Raw genomic sequence first — 9,359 nt, 5'->3', positions numbered from 1 at the left:
TGAATTACATATGAGAAATAATAATCACTGTTGCACCAGTAAATGCCTGAGTGGTGAAGATCAACTTGTACAGCAACTTCAGTTAATCATTGTTGACTTCTTAGATTTTTAAGCATAATGTATAAAATTCATCTTTGTACTTTGCCTCAGGCTTTTAAGATTTCAGATTTTTCAGACTTCTACATATAGATTTTGGTAATAATGACAAGGTTCAAAACTATAGTTTATGTTTTAGTTATGAATAAAGGAAAAAGAAAATATGATATTGCGCACCACACAATTTTTGCTTCTGTACATAACATACCAGTTTTATTTTATCAAGTCTCACACAGAAGGCCATATATTTTTTTCTTTTCTTTTTAAATCAACCCACTTGCAAACATGATGTGAATATCATATACTTATACAGGGTTTAAGGGAGACATAAACCTGTGAGTGTGAGCAGCTCCCATGTGCTAGTCTTTTCTTGGTTACTCAGCTTTTGAGAGTTACTGCTACATAAAAAACTTACAACCATATATCTATTTCATGTTTTTGTTTTGTTTTGAGAAATGCCTTCATAAAATAATGAGTGAATAGGTAATATTCTGAGATATATTAAGTAATATCATATAATAAATCTCTTTACTGGTTTAAATTCACTGACTTATAAAACATGATTTTAACCATTTGCCAACGGGCATGGCATGTACGTACATGCCATGCCCACTGTGAGTTTACTTGTTTAATTTTTTAAAACACAGATGGCTACACTTGTACTAAGTCACCAATGAGCCAGTTATAAGTACTGCCTGTCTCGCCCGTTCACACTTTCGTTGATTTACGAAAATATTTTACGCTATCTTATTTTGCTGTTACTAATGTTATAACATTATATTATTTCTAATGTTTACAATAAAAATAACAACATCGATATTCATAGCACTAGTAAACAATTCGTTTTTCCCGCCAATACAAGGAAAGGTGAAATCAGGTAAGGGCACAAGATCTACTAATTGACTCCTTTGTAGCTAAGCACTAGCAGAGCCATCTATGTGCAGAGACATTTCATAAAAATATAAAAAATGAGCACAGCATTTTCCCAATTTTTTATTAATTTTCCCCGTCGGTATTGGGTTAATTACATAAGCTTACATACAAGTGCTTGTTTGTGGGCACACAAACAGAAGGGAGATAGGGAACATTCTGGAAAAGTATATATTACTGCCTCCGGTAATTTTTGTAAGGATATAGAAAAGCTGATTTATATGGTTTGGCAAAATTACTAAAGTTTATTTACACCATATTTAAAAATATATATACATTACAACATGAATTACAAGCTTTGTTGAGTTTGAATAAGAAGGCGTTTGTAAAATCAATCTAAATAACTGCTCTGTACTCAAATTTATCTTTTTTAATCTAAAAACAATATTTTACCAACAAATATCATGAACATTGTTTCACTGATAACCTAGAAGCATATTGAAATACACTGGGTACTTAAAGCTCTCCAAAAAAAGTAATATGTTTGTGAAGGACCTTTATACATATTGGAGGACCATGGTAACACACTAGCTAATAGGCCAGGTGGCTGTGGTTAAGTTCCCCCTGGCTGTAGAAGAACTTTTCTTGTTGAAAAATGGCATTAAACTAGATAATATAACAATGAAATGATTTTCAAGTTCACTATAATAAATACGAAAAGGATATTGCCTTGAAAGTTGAACAATAGCTAAACATATGGCTGTTGAAAAAGTAATGAAACAGCCAGCTTCTAGTGGAGCTGCCATAATTTCATCAATCAAATTCAAAACTGGAAATCCCAGTTCATTTCCTGCAATACACACACCAACTGCAGCACCAGACAGATGTACTGAAACTTAATGCTAAATGAATATACCACAGTGAATTACCACTATAGACTAGATCATAGTGTGTATCTACATTATCTGCTTCTGCTGGGCTTCTAAAGTCTTTTTTTGTGAAAGTAAGAAAAGAATGTCCTTTTTGCTGATTTACAAAGGATCCTTGCCATCTGTTACTTGCAACTGACTTGTTCTTACAATTTACATAATGTCCGCTTGAGTGATACTGTGAAACCTCTGGCCCTTGATATCAGAACCAAATGATGTCGTTGATATGAGATGAAAAATGTTGTTTAATTTTTGTAGATGGCTTTGGGATCCCACTTTCAAAATCTTGCAGTTCAGTGCTGGTAAACCTCTCATCTTCAAAATGTTCATTATGGCCTGTTAAGTAAAGATTAGTTATATTTATATCATATTTCTATGTAATAAATAAATCACACATATATATAGCCCAATAGTGTTGGCATATCAAAATGAAAAAGTTAAGACTGTTTATATATTCAAGAAAATTGCATACAGAGATTAAGATCCATATTATATCATGCCAATATTTTTTTTTTATTTCTTACTCAATCTCATGACAGCAAAATATGACTAAGAATTAACATCTAATAAATATCATCATTTTGAAGACTCATAAAACAGCCCTTGGTGCTAAGATTATTTTAGCACAGTACTACTCTTAGGGGAACAGGAAAGTCAATGATCCTTAGATTGAGTGAAAATATGCAAAGTTAATAATTTTCATCAAGTAAAAAAAAAAAAGAAAAAAAAAGAAAAAAAAAAGAAAAGAAAAAAAAAAATCATATATATATATATATATATATATATATATATATATATATATATGTATATAGATATATATATATATATATATATATATATATATATATATATATTGTATATATATATAATATAATTATATATTATAATTCAGTCATACCAACACAACTAAATGAACTTGGATCACATACAAACTGGCTAATGGATATAACTTTCATGTAATGTAAAACATCTATTTGAAATACTTTTGAATATTTGAATGATACAGTAACAGGGAAAAGAATAAATGGGTATGGTTATTTTCTTTTTTAACTCTGCAAGGGAAGATGAAATATATGATATTATAGATACAGACATTATACAGTAATCTTCAAGAAATCATATCACATTCCTATATACTGCAATTAAATAATCTACTTGCCTTGTGGAATGTTTATTTTTAGCCAAACATTTTATTATAACAGGAACTAGATAAACATACAGTACATGAATACAAACATTAAATGAAGGGGTGAGATTCTATTACAGTCTGCATTTACTTAATGAATGGCTTCTTTGTGAACTGGTTTGTCACCAGGTTATGCAAAAAAACTATTGATGCACACTGATTAAAATGTATTCTTGGTATATAAGAAAAAAACAGTTATTCAGATTTGGTGGTGATCTGGATAGAGAACAAAATCAAAGGTATATTCACTATAACAAGTTACTGCTTGAAATACTTCAATGGGTCACATTTCATTTTATTAGTACTTTTTCTGTAAATATGATATGCCATTGGAATCACATGGCAAACACAAAGAAACCTTTAAACAAACAACCAAACACACTTACACACACATACACAAATATGCACATAGGGGGACAGATATATACTTACATGGCCTATCAAATAAATAAAACTGAAAATGAAAAAAATATTAAATATTTTTTCTACATATGCACATATATTTTGGTAATATAAAAACTTGCACCATGTTTTCCTATCAATTTCTATCAAATGAAAGTGCTGACCTCTCTGGCAGTTGTCATATACAGGAACAATCCAAGCTCTATGTATGCCACACTTGGGCTGGATGGGAGACTGTATGCCTTCCTCAATAGATAAAACAAGTTTTTAAGTGGATTGTTCAGATGGTTTTAATATGTGGAAGCTATTTATACTGATGACAATGATAGTCATTATATTGGTACTGTGTCAAGTACTTGCCGTAGCCTCCACACCTGTCAGGGTTCAGGCAAAAGACACAAGATTCCATCACGTGTTCAGCCAGGATTGAGCTTGTACACTTTCCCGGCAATTTTTGTTATGTAATTAGGATCTAACTAACACTTTATCATGCCAAAAGAAATGTGCTGGAGCTTTGCTTACGCTTGTCTGGAGTGCAGTAGGTGCCGAGCAAACAGCGACTGTCTGATGATGAGCCACTGTTATGGTGGTTTTGGGCTGAAACTTGTGAAATCTTGAGGCACTACCCTGGACAGTTATTATGTGAAGCCTCCTAGAAACCACAAATGAGGATAAGTGTGATTAATTGTTATTCTAAACTTCTGATGTTTAACTAAACAATCTCCTTGGTATATTTCATGTCCTTCCCTGGCCCCTCACCAATATATTGCTTAAAGTGGATTTCTCAAACTTAAATCTCATTTCTAAACTGATGAGCTGTAAGCAAGGTATAAGTTTTGCTCTTCAACGGCCACTGTCACCAAGTAATAATCTCTACAAGTGAGCTGCACTAATAATGCCAGCAACCTAATACATATTACTCTTACAAGTAGTGTTATCAAACAACATTAGTCAAACATTACACTTTACTCATATACTTAGGTACCCATGCTTTCAAAGAGGGCTGCTATATCCAACGAAAGCCTTGAGCCCGGTCCAATTTTTTTTTCCTTAGCAAGACTATCAACTTGTGTTTACTTCTTAAACTAAGATATCATTCAATTTTGAAGAAAAAAAGATAAAAAAGAAAGTTTCATTAATGCGGTACATGAATTTGGTAATGATAACGCATTTGTGGTTTATTTTTATTTTTTCTAAATTCAAGAAAATATATACAGGCTAATGTTATTCCAGTAATGTCATATTTGAATGTAGCGTTTCCTTCCCCGCTTATTTTAAACTATACGTATTTTTGTCATCGGCCTTTGGTTTCATAATAGCATTAGCGACTGAAAATTTTATATATTCTAAATAAAGCTGTGTCCTTGAAAATCATATATATTATACCAATTACTGTATTAGTATGAACCGTATTCATACTGGCAGATGTATAAAAGGTATGAATGAGAATGAATATCTTCACAATACAAGAGATGTATTTGACCGGTTTCGATTGTGTCTTCGTCAGAAATACATACATCAGAGAAATTACAAAGTAAATCGAAATTGGTCAAATACATCTCTTGTATTGTGAAGATATTCATTCTCATTCATACCTTTTATACATCTGCCAGTATGAATACGGTTCATACTAATACAGTAATTGGTATAATATATATGATTTTCAAGGACACAGCTTTATTTAGAATATATAAAATTTTCAGTCGCTAATGCTATTATGAAACCAAAGGCCGATGACAAAAATACGTATAGTTTAAAATAAGCGGGGAAGGAAACGCTACATTCAAATATGACATTACTGGAATAACATTAGCCTGTATATATTTTCTTGAATTTAGAAAAAATAAAAATAAACCACAAATGCGTTATCATTACCAAATTCATGTACCGCATTAATGAAACTTTCTTTTTTATCTTTTTTTCTTCAAAATTGAATGATATCTTAGTTTAAGAAGTAAACACAAGTTGATAGTCTTGCTAAGGAAAAAAAAATTGGACCGGGCTCAAGGCTTTCGTTGGATATAGCAGCCCTCTTTGAAAGCATGGGTACCTAAGTATATGAGTAGAAGTGTAATGTTTGACTAAATGTTGTTTGATAACACTACTTGTAAGAGTAATATCGTGGAAGCGTGTGACCGGCATTATAGTTATGTATCGGCTTTTCAATATGTATTAGGTTGCTGGCATTATTAGTGCAGCTCACTTGTAGAGATTATTACTTGGTGACAGTGGCCGTTGAAGAGCAAAACTTATACCTTGCTTACAGCTCATCAGTTTAGAAATGAGATTTAAGTTTGAGAAATCCACTTTAAGCAATAATATTGGGTGAGGGGCCAGGGAAGGACATGAAATATACCAAGGAGATTGTTTAGTTAAACATCAGAAGTTTAGAAGTAACAATTAATCACACTTATCCTCATTTGTGGTTTCTAGGAGGCTTCACATAATAACTGTCCAGGGTAGTGCCTCAAGATTTCACAAGTTTCAGCCCAAAACCACCATAACAGTGGCTCATCATCAGACAGTCGCTGTTTGCTCGGCAACCTACTGCACTCCAGACAAGCGTAAGCAAAGCTCCAGCACATTCTTTTGGCATGATAAAGTGTTAGTTAGATCCTAATTACATAACAAAAATTGCCAGGAAAGTGTACAAGCTCAATCCTGGCTGAACACGTGATGGAATCTTGTGTCTTTTGCCTGAACCCTGACAGGTGTGGAGGCTACGGCAAGTACTTGACACAGTACCAATATAATGACTATCATTGTCATCAGTATAAATAGCTTCCACATATTAAAACCATCTGAACAATCCACTTAAAAACTTGTTTTATCTATTGAGGAAGGCATACAGTCTCCCATCCAGCCCAAGTGTGGCATACATAGAGCTTGGATTGTTCCTGTATATGACAACTGCCAGAGAGGTCAGCACTTTCATTTGATAGAAATTGATAGGAAAACATGGTGCAAGTTTTTATATTACCAAAATATATGTGCATATGTAGAAAAAATATTTAATATTTTTTTTCATTTTCAGTTTTATTTATTTGATAGGCCATGTAAGTATATATCTGTCCCCCTATGTGCATATTTGTGTATGTGTGTGTAAGTGTGTTTGGTTGTTTGTTTAAAGGTTTCTTTGTGTTTGCCATGTGATTCCAATGGCATATCATATTTACAGAAAAAGTACTAATAAAATGAAATGTGACCCATTGAAGTATTTCAAGCAGTAACTTGTTATAGTGAATATACCTTTGATTTTTTCTCTATCCAGATCACCACCAAAATCTGAATAACTGTTTTTTCTTATATACCAAGAATACATTTTAATCAGTGTGCATCAATAGTTTTTTTGCATAAACCTGGTGACAAACCAGTTCACAAAGAAGCCATTCATTAAGTAAATGCAGACTGTAATAGAATCTCACCCCTTCATTTAATGTTTGTATTCATGTACTGTATGTTTATCTAGTTCCTGTTATAATAAAATGTTTGGCTAAAAATAAACAATTCCACAAGGCAAGTAGATTATTTAATTGCAGTATATAGGAATGTGATATGATTTCTTGAAGATTACTGTATAATGTCATGTATCTATAATATCATATATTTCATCTTCCCTTGCAGAGTTAAAAAAGAAAATAACCATACCCATTTATTCTTTTCCCTGTTACTGTATCATTCAAATATTCAAAAGTATTTCAAATAGATGTTTACATTACATGAAAGTTATATCCATTAGCCAGTTTGTATGTGATCCAAGTTCATTTAGTTGTGTTGGTATGACTGAATTATAATATATAATTATATTATATATATATACAATATATATATATATATATATATATATATATATATATATATATCTATATACATATATATATATATATATATATATATATATATATATATATATATATATATGATTTTTTTTTTTTTCTTTTTTTTTTTTTTTTTTTTTTTTTTTTTTACTTGATGAAAAATTATTAACTTTGCATATTTTCACTCAATCTAAGGATCATTGACTTTCCTGTTCCCTAAGAGTAGTACTGTGCTAAAATAATCTTAGCACCAAGGGCTGTTTTATGAGTCTTCAAAATGATGATATTTATTAGATGTTAATTCTTAGTCATATTTTGCTGTCATGAGATTGAGTAAGAAATAAAAAAAAATATTGGCATGATATAATATGGATCTTAAATCTCTGTATGCAATTTTCTTGAATATATAACAGTCTTAACTTTTTCATTTTGATATGCCAACACTAATTGGGCTATATATATGTGTGATTTATTTATTACATAGAAATATGATATAAATATAACTAATCTTTACTTAACAGGCCCATAATGAACATTTTGAAGATGAGAGGTTTACCAGCACTGAACTGCAAGATTTTGAAAGTGGGATCCCAAAGCCATCTACAAAAATTAAACAACATTTTTCATCTCATATCAACGACATCATTTGGTTCTGATATCAAGGGCCAAGGGTTTCACAGTATCAGATCAAGCGGACATTATGTAAATTGTAAGAACAAGTCAGTTGCAAGTAACAGATGGCAAGGATCCTTTGTAAATCAGCAAAAAAGGACATTCTTTTCTTACTTTCACAAAAAAAAGACTTTAGAAGCCCAGCAGAAGGCAGATAATGTAGATACACACTATGATCTAGTCTATAGTGGTAATTCACTGTGGTATATTCATTTAGCATTAAGTTCAGTACATCTGTCTGGTGCTGCAGTTGGTGTGTGTATTGCAGGGAAATGAACTGGGATTTCCAGTTTTGAATTTGATAGATGAAATTATGGCAGCTCCACTAGAAGCTGGCTGTTTCATTACTTTTTCAACAGCCATATGTTTAGCTATTGTTCAACTTTCAAGGCAATATCCTTTTCGTATTTATTATAGTGAACTTGAAAATCAGTTCATTGTTATATTATCTAGTTTTAAAGCCATTTTCAACAAGAAAAGTTTTCTACAGCCAGGGGAACTTAAACCACAGCCACCTGGCCTATTAGCTAGTGTGTTACCATGGTCCTCCAATATGTATAAAGGTCCTTCACAAAACATATTACTTTTTTTGGAGAGCTTTAAGTACCCAGTGTATTTCAATATGCTTCTAGGTTATCAGTGAAACAATGTTCATGATATTTGTTGGTAAAATATTGTTTTTAGATTAAAAAAGATAAATTTGAGTACAGAGCAGTTATTTAGATTGATTTTACAAACAGCCTTCTTATTCAAACATCAACAAAGCTTGTAATTCATGTTTGTAATGTATATATATTTTTAAATATGGTGTAAAAAAAACTTTAGTAATTTTGCCAAACCATATAAATCAGCTTTTCTATATCCTTACAAAAATTACCGGAGGCAGTAATATATACTTTTCCAGAATGTTCCCTATCTCCCTTCTGTTTGTGTGCCCACAAACAAGCACTTGTATGTAAAGCTTAGTGTAATTAACCCAATGCCGACCTGGAAAATTAATAAAAAATTGGGAAAATGCTGTGCTCATTTTTTATATTTTTATGAAATGTCTCTGCACATAGATGGCTCTGCTAGTGCTTAGCTACAAAGGAGTCAATTAGTAGATCTTGTGCCCTTACCTGATTTCACCTTTCCTTGTATTGGCGGGAAAAAACGAATTGTTTACTAGTGCTATGAATATCGATGTTGTTATTTTTATTGTAAACATTAGAATTAATATAATGTTATAAACATTAGTAACAGCAAAATAAGATAGCGTAAAATATTTTTGTAAATCAACGAAAAGGATGAACGGGCGAGACAGGCAGTACTCGTAACTGGCTCATTGGTGACTTAGTACAAGTGTAGCCATCTATGTGTAAAAACAATTAAACAAGTAAACTCACA

The 9,359-nt window shown here is 31.6% G+C and overlaps 2 pseudogenes; one reads left to right on the top strand and one right to left on the bottom strand.

The window, feature by feature from the left end:
• Positions 1-1,353: 1,353 nt before the first annotated feature.
• LOC119571833 lies at positions 1,354-4,598 on the bottom strand (annotated as a pseudogene).
• Positions 4,599-5,675: 1,077 nt separating this feature from the next.
• On the top strand, positions 5,676-8,778 carry LOC119571832 (annotated as a pseudogene).
• The last annotated feature ends 581 nt before the right edge of the window (positions 8,779-9,359 follow it).

The sequence above is a fragment of the Penaeus monodon genome, unplaced genomic scaffold, assembly GCF_015228065.2.
Source record: "Penaeus monodon isolate SGIC_2016 unplaced genomic scaffold, NSTDA_Pmon_1 PmonScaffold_8220, whole genome shotgun sequence".
Lineage (NCBI taxonomy): Eukaryota > Metazoa > Arthropoda > Malacostraca > Decapoda > Penaeidae > Penaeus > Penaeus monodon.
This window is presented reverse-complemented; position numbering and strand designations above follow the sequence as displayed.